At 44.2% G+C, this 13285-nt stretch overlaps 1 protein-coding gene across 6 annotated transcripts in view; it reads right to left on the bottom strand.

The window, feature by feature from the left end:
* The window catches only part of MGA (MAX dimerization protein MGA), a 165690-nt gene extending 155172 nt beyond the window's left edge, over positions 1 to 10518 (bottom strand). For 3 of the 6 annotated variants that reach the window (XM_063639165.1, XM_055278815.2, XM_063639172.1), the window contains exon 1: positions 10370 to 10518. The gene's annotated coding sequence lies outside the window, so the exon portion shown is untranslated. Of the gene's footprint in view, positions 1 to 9757; positions 9882 to 10077 lie in introns of those variants that run through there. The other 3 variants (XM_063639163.1, XM_063639174.1, XM_063639168.1) reach the window with 3 other exon arrangements.
* Positions 10519 to 13285: the final 2767 nt, after the last annotated feature.

Genomic DNA, 13285 nt, shown 5'->3' with positions numbered 1-13285 from the left:
TCATATGCAGAGAACCATGCCTTTTATTTCTTTTGTGTGTCCCCTACACTGCACCTCATACAATACCCATATATGGCAGGTACTCAATACATGCTTATGATTGAATGACAAAATAATCAACCCTACTTTGGACTCACAGGCTGAAAACTCTTCACACCTACAATTCACACCAGTAAGCCTCCTTCTATCCAACAATTTAAAGGACATTCCTGGGGTGAGTACTGCTGATTCTACTGGATTTATTACATTAGGTTCCATCTCCAGCAAAGAGCTCAAAGTACACTCCAGCGAACAGCTCAAAGCGTACTGTTAAAATAGAATTCCCAACTACTGAGAGGGTGGGTGGAAAAGTGGGCAAGTGAAGGAAAAATCTATTATAATAGCCTGCCTCCAAAGAATAAGCATTATTCAGCCCTAGAGAATAAAACATTCCTAATATGTCTCTGAACTAAGACTCCTAACTGACACTTCACTAAACTTTGTACTGGCTAAATTATGCCACAATGAATATCACTAAAACCAACAACTTGACATAATAAAAAGATCCTAAAAATCTCAGCTAATAATCCATATGATCGTGTATTGTAAGATCTAGTTTTTAATTACTTACTCTTTGGCCAAAGCAAAACTTTTAAACTTTTTCAATGCATTATGATTAAGCATCTACCACATGCAAAGCACTGGGGAAACAAATGAATTTTTTTAAAAGCCAAAATACCAACTGATTTTGTATTTTGCTATAAATTGAAGTATAAGCAACAGCACTGAGGAAGTACCATGCGGTGAAGGGGTCAATTTTATCCGTCGAAATTGGGGAAAATTACATAGCCAATTTAAGGTGGACATTGAAGACTGAGTAGGAGTTTGAGGCAGGGCAGCAGGAGGAGAAAGAGTATTCCAGGCCAACAGGGGGTTATAAAGGAGCCAAGCACATTGGGCACGGTAGGTGTGATAAAAGAGGAGAAAAGATAAAAAGGAGTGAGATGACGTAGAGTACTCAGACAATGAAAGCTCTGGTATGCTAAGCTAAGAAGTCTGGGGGTTTATGTCCTCAAACAATGGAGAGAAAGTAGAAATCCTCAGGCAGGAAAGTGACAAAAACATGAGGATTCAAGTAACAGGAAGAGCCTAGTAACATTATAATCATCTCAAAGGCATTATTCAGTGTTATATTATTTACATGTTGCTCATTCAATTTGGTCCTGATACCAATACAAAAGAAATTTAAGTATATATTAAAATATATTCCCCTCCATGATGTCAGTAGTCTCAGGGCTCAGTCATTGGCCCTCTTCTTTACTCCCTAGCTGACCTAACCAGTTACATGTTTTTGTTTTTAGTTTTGTTTTTTTGAGACAGGATCTCCATCTGTTGCCCAGGCTGGAGTGCAGTGGCATGATCATGGCTCACTGTAGCCTCAACCACCCAGGCTGAAGTAATCCTCCCACATCAGCTTCCCAAGTAGCTGGGGCCACAGGCACACCACCACACCCAGCTAATTTTTTTTTTTTTCTTTACAGAGACAAGGTCTCACTATGTTGCCGAGGCTGGCAGTTCTATATGTTTAAACACCATCAATGTATCGATGATATCCCAAAAGTATATTCACAACCCTGATCTTGACCCTAGGCTCTAGAATTTAATAGTCAACTGCCTACTCAATGGCTATTCCTGGATATCTAGCAGGCATCTCAAGCTCCAAACATCTAAACACTTCATCCAAACTAGCTCCTTCCTGTTTCCCATCTCTGTAAATGGCACCAGTCGCTCCAGCTAAAACCCTTGTAATCATCTTTGATTACTCTCTTTCCCTCATCTCCCACAGCTAATCTATCAGCAAATCCTGTTGGTTCTACCTTGAAAACATGCCCTGAATTCAACCACTTCTCACTGCCTCTATCTCTATCTACCTCACTAGTCCAAGCTACTGTACCTCACACCACTCCAACGGCTTTTTTTTTTTTTTTTTTTTTGAGATGGAGTCTTGCTCAGTTGCCCAGGCTGGAGTGCAGTGGCACTTTTTCAATGCATTATGATTAAGCATAAGTAGCTGCGACTACAGGCGCCCGCCACCACACCCGGCTAATTTTTTTGTATTTTTAGTAGAGACGGGGTTTCACCATGTTAGCCAGGATGGTCTCGATCTCCTGACCTCGTGATCCACCTGCCTTGGCCTCCCAAAGTGCTGGGATTACAGGCGTGAGCCTGGCCTCCAACGGCTTCTTAATTGCCCCTGCAGCAAAGCGATGTTTTGAAAACATAAATTAGGGCCGGGCGCAGTGGCTCACGCTTGTAATCCCAGCACTTTGGGAGGCCGAGGTGGGCGGATCACGAGGTCAGGAGATCGAGACCACGGTGAAACCCCGTCTCTACTAAAAATACAAAAAATTAGCCGGGCGTGGTGGCGGGCGCCTGTAGTCCCAGCTACTCGGAGAGGCTGAGGCAGGAGAATGGCGTGAACCCGGGAGGCGGAGCTTGCAGTGAGCCGAGATTGCGCCACTGCACTCCAGCCTGGGCGACAGAGCAAGACTCCGTCTCAAAAAAAAAAAAAAAAAAAAAAAGAAAACATAAATTAGGTATCATTTTTCTGCACAAAACTGTCCAATGAATACCATCAGTTAGAATAAAATCCAAAAACCTTATGGCCTACAAGGCTCTACACAATCTGAGCCCCGCCAATTCTCAATCTCATTTCCTACCACCATGCACCACCACCACCACTTCATATCCCAGCACTCTCCCAACTCTGGCACACTAGCCTTCTTGTAATTCCTTGAAAATCCCCAAACTGACTTTTGACACAAAGTCTTTGCATTACTATGCCCACCACTTCCAATTCTCCACATTTTGGTGTGTCTTACTCTTTATCATTCAGGTCGTGTTATGTTCAAATGTTACTTCAGAGAAGCCTTGCCTGGCAACCCATCTAAAAGAACCACCAAACCCACCACCACCACTCTCTATCTCTTGTATTGTTTTCTTCATAGCTTTTTTTTTTTTGGATACAGAGTCTTGCTCTGTCACCCAGGCTGGAGTGCAGTGGCACGATCTCAGCTCACTGCAACCTCCCGGGTTCAAGCGATTCTCATGCCTCAGCCTCCCGAATAGCTAGGACTACAGGCGTGCACCACCACACCTAGCTAATTTTTTGTATTTTTTAGTAGAGACAGGGTTTCACCATGTTGGCCAGGCTGGTCTTAAACTGACCTCAGGTGATCCACCTGCCTCGGCCTGCCAAAGTGCTGGGATTACAGGCATGAGCCACCATGCCTGGCCCTGAAATCATCTTTCTTTATTAGCTCATTGTCTACCAAAATATAATTTCCATGAGGGCATGGACTTTGTCCTGTTCACTGTTCAATCCTTAGCACCTGGCACGCAGTAGGGCTCATTAATTATTTGTTGTTGGATTGTAAGATTTTACCTAATTGATCTAAACTATCCTATTTGTATTTTCATCCTATTATGAATAATTGAATAATTCCTTTCCTACCTTTGAATTGAGATCCAATTCTTGATTACCAGAATGTTCTTCTTAGAACAGAGTCCTAAAACAGCTTAAAGACTGTTAAAATAAGCTATATGGTAATAATGCCTTTAATTCCTTTCTACAATTAGCCCTTCAGGCAACTTCGTCATTATTTTTCCTTGATTATAACATCCATTATCCTTTTCCTGTATTATTAGGCTTGTCAATGTATTACTTATTATAAATGCTACCGGTAGACATGTGTAGAATATCAACAAATATTTACTTTTATATTGCAAGTAACAAATTTTCTTAATATTAGCTATAGAAAAGCAAACATTTAAAAACCAAACTGACAGCCAAGTGATCAAGGTCACATCAATAGTGACAATCATGTTGATACTAAGTACTCTAATCCCAGTCTAATGATGAAAAAAGCATCAAATCCCAATTGAGTAACATGCTACAAAAAACCTGACTGGTATTCCTCAAAAGTGTCAAGGTCATCAAAAATAAGGAAAGCGTGAGAAACTATCATAGCCAAGAGGATCCTAAGGAGACATGACTACAAAAAGTACTGTGTTATCTTGGATGGAATACTGGAACAGAAAAGGGACATTAGATAAAAAGGAAATCTGAAAAAACTATGGACTTTTGTTAACAATAATGTAGCCGGGCACGGTGGCTCATGCCTGTAATCCCAGCACTTTGGGAGGCCGAGGCGGGTGGATCACGAGGTCAGGAGATCGAGACCATCCTGGCTAACACAGTGAAACCCCGTCTCTACTAAAAATACAAAAAATTAGCCAGGCGAGGTGGCGGGCGCCTGTAGTCCCAGTTACTCGGGAGGCTGAGGCAGGAGAATGGCGTGAACCCAGGGGGCGGAGCCTGCAGTGAGCCGAGATCGCGCCACTGCACTCCAGCCTGGGCGACAGCAAGACTCCGTCTCAAAAAAAAAAAAAAATAATGTATCATTATTGGTTCCTTAATTATAATAGGCTGGGGGTAGTGGCTCACACTCCTAATCCCAGCAACTTGGGAGGCCAAGGAGAGCGGATCGCTTGAGCTCAGGAGACCAACCTGGGAAGCATGATGAAACTCCATCTCTACCAAAAATACAAAAAAATTAGCTGGACATGGTGGCGCACGCCTGTAATCCCAGCTACTTGGGTGGCTGAGACACGAGAATCACCTGTTATTCCGGCTACTCAGGAGGCTGAAGTAGGAGGATCACTTGAACCCAGGAGGTAGAGGCTGCAGTAAGCAGAGATAGTGCCATTTGCGCTCCAGCCTGGGTGACAGAGAGAGACTCCATCTCAAAAACTAAAATAAAATAAATTATTTTAATTATAGTAAATATACTACACTAACATAAGATTTTAATAATGGGAAAAGCTGGAAGGGAAGCTAGGTATATGAAAACTCTCTCTGTAGTCTGCAATTTTTCTATAAATCTAAAACTTTTAAAAAATATTTTTTTTAGGCCAGGCACAGTGGCTCACGCCTGTGATCCCAGCACTTTGGGAAGCCAAGGCGGGTGGATCACCTGAGGTCAGGAGTTCAAGACCAGCCTGATCAACGTGGAGAAAGCCTGTTTCTACTAAAAATACAAAAATTAGCCGGGCATGGTGGCGCATGCCTGTAATCCTAGCTACTCGGGAGGCTGAGGCAGGAGAATCACTTGAACCCGGGAGGCAGAGATTGCAGTGAGCTGAGACAGCGCCATTGCACTCTAGCCTGGGCAACAAGAGTAAAACTCCATCTAAAAAAAAAAAAAAAAAAAGTTTTTTTAGAGTCAAGTGTGCAGCTGCAGTCGCAGCTACTTGGGAGGCTAAGGCAAGAAGATCCCTTGAGCCCAGTAGTTTGAGACCAGCCTGTGCAACATGGAAAGACCACTTGCCAAAAAAAAAGAGGAAAATAGTTTTTTCTAACCCAATTCATCCAAAATCCTACTGCTTAAAAAAACTCACCATTAGCTTACATTTGATATTTATCTTTTTAGACTTCTATGTACAGTAATTCTCCTCTTATCCCCACAGGATACATTCCAAGATCCCCCAGTGTATGTCTAAGACCTAGGAAAGTATTGAACCCTATACACAGTGTTTTATCCTATACTTACATACTTACCTATAATAAAGTTTAATTTATAAATTAGGCACAGTGAGAGATTAGTAACTAAAATATAACAATATACTATAATAGAAGTTATGTAAATGTGGTCTCTCAAAATATTTTCAGACCACAGTTGACGGCAGATAACTGAAACTGAAACCATGGATAAAGGAGAAGTACTATAAAGGGATATATACAGGTATATTTCTACAAAAATGTGATCACATAATTTTGTAACCTGCTTTGTTCACTTATCACATGCTTTCCAAGTCATTAATAGAGATCTGTATCATGTTTACCAGGTACAAAGTACTGCCCTCTATAAAGGCACCGTATTTATTTATTTTTATTTTTATTTTTATTTATTTATTTTTTGGGACAGACACTCTGTCGCCCAGGCTGGGGTGCAGTGGCATGATCATGGCTCACTGTAGCCTTGACCTTCTGGGTTCAAGTGATTCTCCTGCCTCAGCCTCCTGAGTAGCTAGGACTACAGGCATGTGCCACCACACCAAGCTGATTTTTGTATTTTTGGTAGAGACGAGGTTTTGCCGTGTTGACCAACCTGGTCTCAAACACTTTCTCCACGGAACAAGTGTTTAGTGTGTGCCTGCTGAGTGACTTTGTAAAGATTCAAAAAAAAAAAAAAAACAACTCTTGGCCTCAAGGAACCCTCCTGCATCAGCCTTGTTCAATTTTTTTTTTTCTCACAATTTGCCAGGCTTTGCTGATTACTGGATCTCCTAAACCTAAAAAAATTGGCTGGCACATAGTAAACACTCAATAAATATAAATGAATACTAAATAAATTTGTCTTTTAACTTTATCGTGTTTCTGCCAACTAGACAGATGTTTTTTGTAATAACTGTATCAATCTTTGTCATCTTTGTCTTTATGGATTCGCCTTGGCAGTCATGCTTAGTAGAACAGCTCTTTTCTCTTTTGTTGAGCCTGGGTCTCACTCTGTTGGCCAGTCTGGAGTGCAGTGACACGTCACAGCTCACTGCAGCCTTGACCTCCTGAGGTCAAGTGATCTTCCCATCTCAGCCTTCTGAGTAGCTGTGACAACAGGGACATGCCACCACACCAAGCTAATTCTGAATTTTTTTTGGAGAGATGGGGTCTCACTCTGTTACCCAGACTGGTCTTGAATTCCTGGGTTTCAGAAATCCTCCCACCTGGGCCTCCCAAAGTGCTGGGATTATAGACATGAGCCACTTGCCTGGCCTCATCCTATTTCAAGACTGGAAAACTGTTTTCCCAGTTTTTTAAAGTGGTCATTTTCTGATTTCACGTTTTATATTTTAATATTTAATTTGGGCCAGGAGCGGTGGCTCACTCCTGTAATCCCAGCACTTTAGGAGGCCGAGATGGGAGGAAAACCTGAGGTGAGGAGTTCCAGACCAGCCTGGCCAACATGGTGAAACCCCATCTCTACTAAAAATACAAAAATTATCAGCCGGGTGCGGTGGCTCACGCCTGTAATCCCAGCACTTTGGGAGGCCGAGGCAAGCGGATCATGAGGTCAGGAGTTCGAGACCAGCCTGGCCAATATAGTGAAACCCCATCTCTACTAAAAATACAAAAATTAGCTAGGTGTGGTGGCAGGCATAGTCTGCCTGTAGTCCCAGCTACCTGGACCCTATCTCTATTAAAAATACAAAAATTAGCTAGGTGTGGTGGCAGTGGCGTAGTCTGCCTGTAGTCCCAACTACTTGAGAGGCTGAGGCAGAAGAATCACTTGAACCTGGGATGCGGAGGTTGCAGTGAGCTGCGATCGCACCATTGTGCTCCAGCCTGGGCGACAGAGCGAGACTCCATCTCAAAAAATAAAATTTAAAAAAAAATACAAAAATTACCTGGGTGTGGTGGCCTGCACCTATAATCCCAGCTACTTGGGAGGCTGAGGCAGGAGAACTGCTTGAATCCAGGAAGCAGAGGTTGCAGTGAGCCGAGATCATGCAACTGCACTCCAGCCTGGGCCACAGAGTGAGACCCTCAAAAAAAAAAATTTAATTTGGCTGGGCTTGGTGGCTCACGCTTATAATCCCAGCACTTCAGAAGGCCAAGGCTGGAGGATTACTTGAGGTCAGGAATTCCAGACCAGCATGGCCAACACGGTGAAACCCCATCTCAACTAAAATTACAAAAATTAGCAAGGTGTAGTGGCGGACTCCCGTAATCCCAGCTACTCGGGAGTCTGAGGCAGGAGAATTGCTTGAACCCAGGAGGCAGAGGTTGTGGTGAGCACCACTCCAGCCTGGGGGACAAGCCCAAAACTCCCTCTCAAAAAAAAAAATATACATATATAATTCACCTAGATTCTTTTTTTTTTTTTTTTTGGAAACGGAGTTTCGCTCTTGTTGCCCAGGCTGGAGTGCAATGGCACGATCTCCGCTCACTGCAACCTCTGCCTCTCCGGTTCAAGCATCCCAAGTAGCTATGATTACAGATATGCACCACCACACTCGGCTAATTTTGTATTTTTAGTCAAGACGGGATTTTTCCATGTTGGGGAGGCTAGTCTCGAACTCCCAACCTCAGGTGATCCGCCAGCCTCAGCCTCCCAAAGTGCTGGGATTACAGGCGTGAGCCACCACGCCCGGCAATTTTATTTAAATTTTAAGGTATAAATCCCATTTTTTCTCCAAACAGTTGATTGTTCCAACATAATTTTGGAACCCCTTCCCTACTGATATAAAACACCACCTTTATAACACTAAATAACCTTGTATATTTCTAGATTATTCTGTTTCACTAATCTTGTGTTCCAGGGTTGCTACTTATATTTTGATTATCATAGCTTTATTTGTATATTCTCTAGTACAAGTCCTTTCCTCATTCTTCTCTTCCAAGAAGTTTCTTACTTTCTAGGTTTACTTTTTCAAATTAATTTTAAAACCATTTTGTCAAATTTCCAAAAGGAAATCTGGTTGGAATCATGTAAAACTGCCAGCCATATCTCTGTTGCTATTTTCCTCAGTGGTAAAATGGAGATAACAGTACTTACCTCATAGGTTTGTTATGATAACTAAATGAATGAAATACAGTAGAAAGTATTTAGAACACCAAGCCAGAAAGATGTTAACTATTATAATTACTCAAAAGTGACAGCTATTACGATTGCTCAATAAATGTTTTCCAGATGTGTTCGCACAAAATTCGAAGACTCTTTTTAAGATAACTCAAAAGGTATTATAAAACATAAGCAGTGGTATGGAAAACATACAGTTTACACTTTTCTTCACCAACGCCTTGACCCTTCTTTGGTGAAATGAAGAGCTAGAACTGGGAGGAGACACCAAGAAAAATACCAAAGGCTGATGGGTACCAGGTCTCTAAAATTTTACAAAGATAGCCCACCAAGTGGAAACGAAGACTTCTAGGCCCTTCTAGTCAGCGTTATGGGGCATCAGCATTTCCCTTTTAAATACTATTTCCCCATCTCTGCAGTTATGGCAGTAGTAGTTACTTTTTGATTTCCTCCCAGAAAATACATAGGGATTAGATGTCTAAAAGACAATATTTTTCAAATGAGGTCGTGGGCCCCCATAAAGTATAAAAGGGAATGATAAAGATGGACAGACATGCCCAGAATATTATAACAAATTACCTCCACCAGGTTTCCCACATCACTGTAATGATTGAGAGAGGAGTGGCTGTGGGGTTTTTTTGGGGGGGGGGGGCCGTTGTCTCATTATAATTGTTAAGAATTTGTTAAATTTTTTTTATCTGCATGAAATTGAGGTGAGGAAGTCAGAGGCCGTATGAGGGACCTTAAAAGGTGATCTCCTCTACCGAGCTGAATGATAAATGGAAGCTGAGGGTGGTAAGATGAAACTAGCCAAAGGCCTGGACCCCAGACCTCCGAATTCCCAGATCTCGGCTCATCCCAGTACACCACACAGCTTCTCACCGACGCTTGCCACGCTTCCATGTGGGAAGAGTAAAAACAGGCAATCCGACCCCAGCAAAGACGCTGGAAAACCACAGGCCGGCGCAGTCGAAGGCACGTGACCCGCCACGCCCCCCCCCCCCCACCCTCCCCCTGCCCCGCGCCAGCAGCACGCGCTGCCAACCTCATCATGTGACCTTCACGCGGCCCCAGCGCTCCCCCTGCTTGGCGACTCTTTCCAGCAGCCATTTTGCTGAGAACTTGTCGTCTGTGCTCACCGCGGAGCAGGACGTCACGAAAAGCCACGGCCAGAATTTACGGGCCGCACACGCGCTTCGAAAGACCGCTCACGCCGTCAGGGCCCGGTCGAACCTCACTGAACACGTCGCACCCCGGGGCACCGGGGAAAGCTGTGGGTGCGCCTCGGCCTGAGATTGGCTGTGGCGTCCACGTGACGCCTCAGCCCCCCCCCCCCGCCACCCTCTCCTTCCCCCCAACTCACAAAAACACCCAGACTCTTAACACTTCGCGCCAAGAACACGCCACCAGGCGCGTGGGGACGGGCGTAGCGCGTGGCAAGCAAGGCGCCTGCGCGTACCTGCCGGGGCCGACCGCAACCGACCCACGCGCCGCTCCGCTCGCGGGTCCCGGGAATCCTCGCGCTGCTGGACCACCCGGCTAGTCATTGGCTGCCAGTTCGGGTCACGTGCTGGTTGCAGGCCCGCCCCTGCCCGCTAATCACCTGGCACCGAGCTCGAAGCGGCGCCGAGTCGTTCGCACGCGGAGAGGGAGGGTAGTTAGAGGGCCATCCTTTTCTGCCGTTATGGATTTAAACCCATAAAGAGGAAACGAGAAACCAGAGGCTCAAAGCTAAGGAAGCTCGCACCTACCGGCTTAACTTCGCACGCCTCTCCAGGAGCCGGGAACCATCGCCCTTGGGCGCTCCCCGATGCACGCCGGGATACGCCTGGCGCCCCTCGGTGTGCTGCAGAGCATGCCGGGAAAGGCACCTCTCCCGATCTCCTGGCGCTCACCTCCCGGGCGTTCCTTTCGTGTCCCCTTGAGAGCCCGGTCCTTGGGCTTGGAATGAGACGGTTTGGGTAATTATGGGAGTGTGGCAAGGTATACCAGGCACTTTCAGCCCCTCCTCTCCCACTTGTTTGATCTGTGTGGTCTTGGGGAAACCGTTTAACTTTTCTCCACGGAGCAAGCGTTTAGTGTGTGCCTGCTGAGTGACTTTGTAAAGATTCAGAAAAAAAAAAAAAAAAAAAAAAAAAAACACCAGCAAGGGTATTTGCCTACAAAGGAACTGCCAGCCTTTCCTGGCCAGTGAAAAAGAATGCTAATTTAAATGCAACTTACCAGGAGCCCCACTTGAGAATGGAAATGGCACTTAGAATTTCCCTTGGGATAGAAGATGAGACCTTTCTTGCTAAACTTATTGCTACTGTTGGGGAAAGTAGGGGTGGTAAGAGCACGAGGCGTTTTAAAGGAGGCAGGGACGTGTCTGTATCACAGTTACTGGTTCCACCTCGTACAAAATATGGTATATTGGAAACGAGAAAAAAAAAAACACCGTCTCCTAACTCAGAAAAAGTGGTCATGCATCTGAACCAATTAACTTTGTAACATATTCACAAACTGCCCTTCAGGCCAAAACCTAATGTTTTACTCCCATGAAATCCCCACTTAAAACAATTCGCACCTTTTCTGCTTTGAACTCCATTCTTCAGCTTTGCCGGATTTTAGAACGATTTCATCAATTCTCAAGAGATGATTAAGCTTGAAAAATCTGACTAGCGATGGTCAAGCTCAAAAGCTCCTATTTATAGATTAAAAATTAAATGTATTCATTTATAATGTGGTTATCAAGCCAAAATATAGTTTGGGGCACCCTTTTCTAATTTCAAAGTACTTCATAAGCCTAATTATCAGAAAATTATTCCCTGACTAGAAAATCAAAAGAAAGGGTATTAGATGATCATACGTAATAAAAAGCATTAAATTGTAGGCATATGATGTTACACTTGAAGTTTATAAAACATTCCAATATTCTTCATTATATATAATCCTTATAACAACTCAGAGAAAAGTGCTATACTAGTATTATCATTTTCTGAGTCAGTCTTGAGTGGGAATCTGGAAAAATGTATCTTAACACGTTCTCCAGGCAATTGTTATGCACAACTGGGTTTGGGACCTATTGGCTATAGTGGAAAGAACCCAAGGTTTGAAGTCAGACAGATCCATGTCAACTTGCAGCTCTTTTACTTCCTGCACTCTGATTGTGGTGAACAGGTTTTTGAACTTTTTTTTTTTTTCCTGAGACCGAGTCTCACTCTGTTGCCCAGGCTAGATTACAAAGGCGTGATCTCAGCTCACTGCAACCTCCATCTCCCAGGTTCAAGCGATTCTGGTGTCTCAGCCTCCTGAGTAGCTGGGATTATAGGCGCCTGCTACCATGCCTGGCAATTTTTGTTTTTTTGTTTTTTGTTTTGTTTTGTTTTGTTTGTATTTTTAGTAGAGACGGGGTTTCACCGTGGTCTCGATCTCCTGACCTCGTGATCCGCCTGCCTCGGCCTCCCAAAGTGCTGGGATTACAAGCGTGAGCCACCGCGCCCGGCCTGTATTTTTAGTAGAGATGGGGTTTCACCATATTGGCCAGGATGGTCTCGAACTCCCGACCTCAGGTGATCTGCCTGCCTAGGCTTTCCAAAATGCTGGGATTGCTGGCGTGAGCCACCACGCCCGCTGGTTTTTGAACTTTTTGATTTTCAGTTCCTTTAACTGCAAATTGAGGCCAGTTTGGATTGTCTTTGTTTTTTTTGTTTGTTTGTTTTTTAGACAGAGTCTCACTCTCTTGCCCAGGCTGCAGTGCAATGGTGCGGTATCGTCTCACTGCAACCTCCGCCTCCCGGGTTCAAACAATTCTTCTGTCTCAGCCTCCTGAGTAGCTGGGACTACAGGCGCACACCACGTCGCCTGGCTAATTTTTGTATTTTTAGTAGAGACAGGGTTTCACCATGTTGGCCAGGCTGGTCGCAAACTCTTGACCTCGTGATCCACCCGCCTCGGCCTCCCAAAGTGCTGGGATTACAAGGGTGAGCCACTGTGCCTGGCGTGTGTGTGTGTGTGTGTGTGTGTGTGTGTGTGTGTGTGTGTTTTGAGATGGAGTTTCACTCTGGTTGCCCAGGCTGGAGTGCAATGGTGCAGTCACGGCTCTCTGCAACCTCCGAATCCCGGGTTCAAGGGATTCTCTTTTGTCAGCTTCCCAAGTAGTTGAGATTACAGGCGTGAGCCACCACGCCCGGCCTGGATTGTCTTTGGATTGTCATAATGATTCTCAGATCAAAATATTTAGAACACCTGTCATAATCCCTGATAAATAGGATGAACTCTGAATGTGAGTGCTAGTTAGTGGTAAGGTTGCATTCAAACTAGCACCCTGTACTCTGTGCAATACAGCACATTGTTGAATCTTTTTTTCTCTGCTATTCTGTTTCTCCCCTAGACAGTGCTAGAGGAACACTAACAGATTCGTGTACCACGGATCTTTTTTGGAATCCTTGGTGACTACTGCCCATCTGTTGGTATATATATTTACATTGTTTCCCACCTTCATTTCAGTTTTTTTTCTTAACATGTTAAAATGCTGAGCTGTAGACATTATTGCAGTAAAATAATGCTGATAGACGATTAGAGAGGGCACCTGTGCCTGAACTTCAAGGAGACTAAAAATTTTTATATAAATATCTCAAAGTAAAGACACCTCAAAACTCACTCTCCACTTATATAACAATATTTCA

The sequence above is a fragment of the Symphalangus syndactylus genome, chromosome 5 (genome assembly GCF_028878055.3).
Source record: "Symphalangus syndactylus isolate Jambi chromosome 5, NHGRI_mSymSyn1-v2.1_pri, whole genome shotgun sequence".
In the NCBI taxonomy this organism is placed as follows: Eukaryota; Metazoa; Chordata; class Mammalia; order Primates; family Hylobatidae; genus Symphalangus; species Symphalangus syndactylus.
This window is presented reverse-complemented; position numbering and strand designations above follow the sequence as displayed.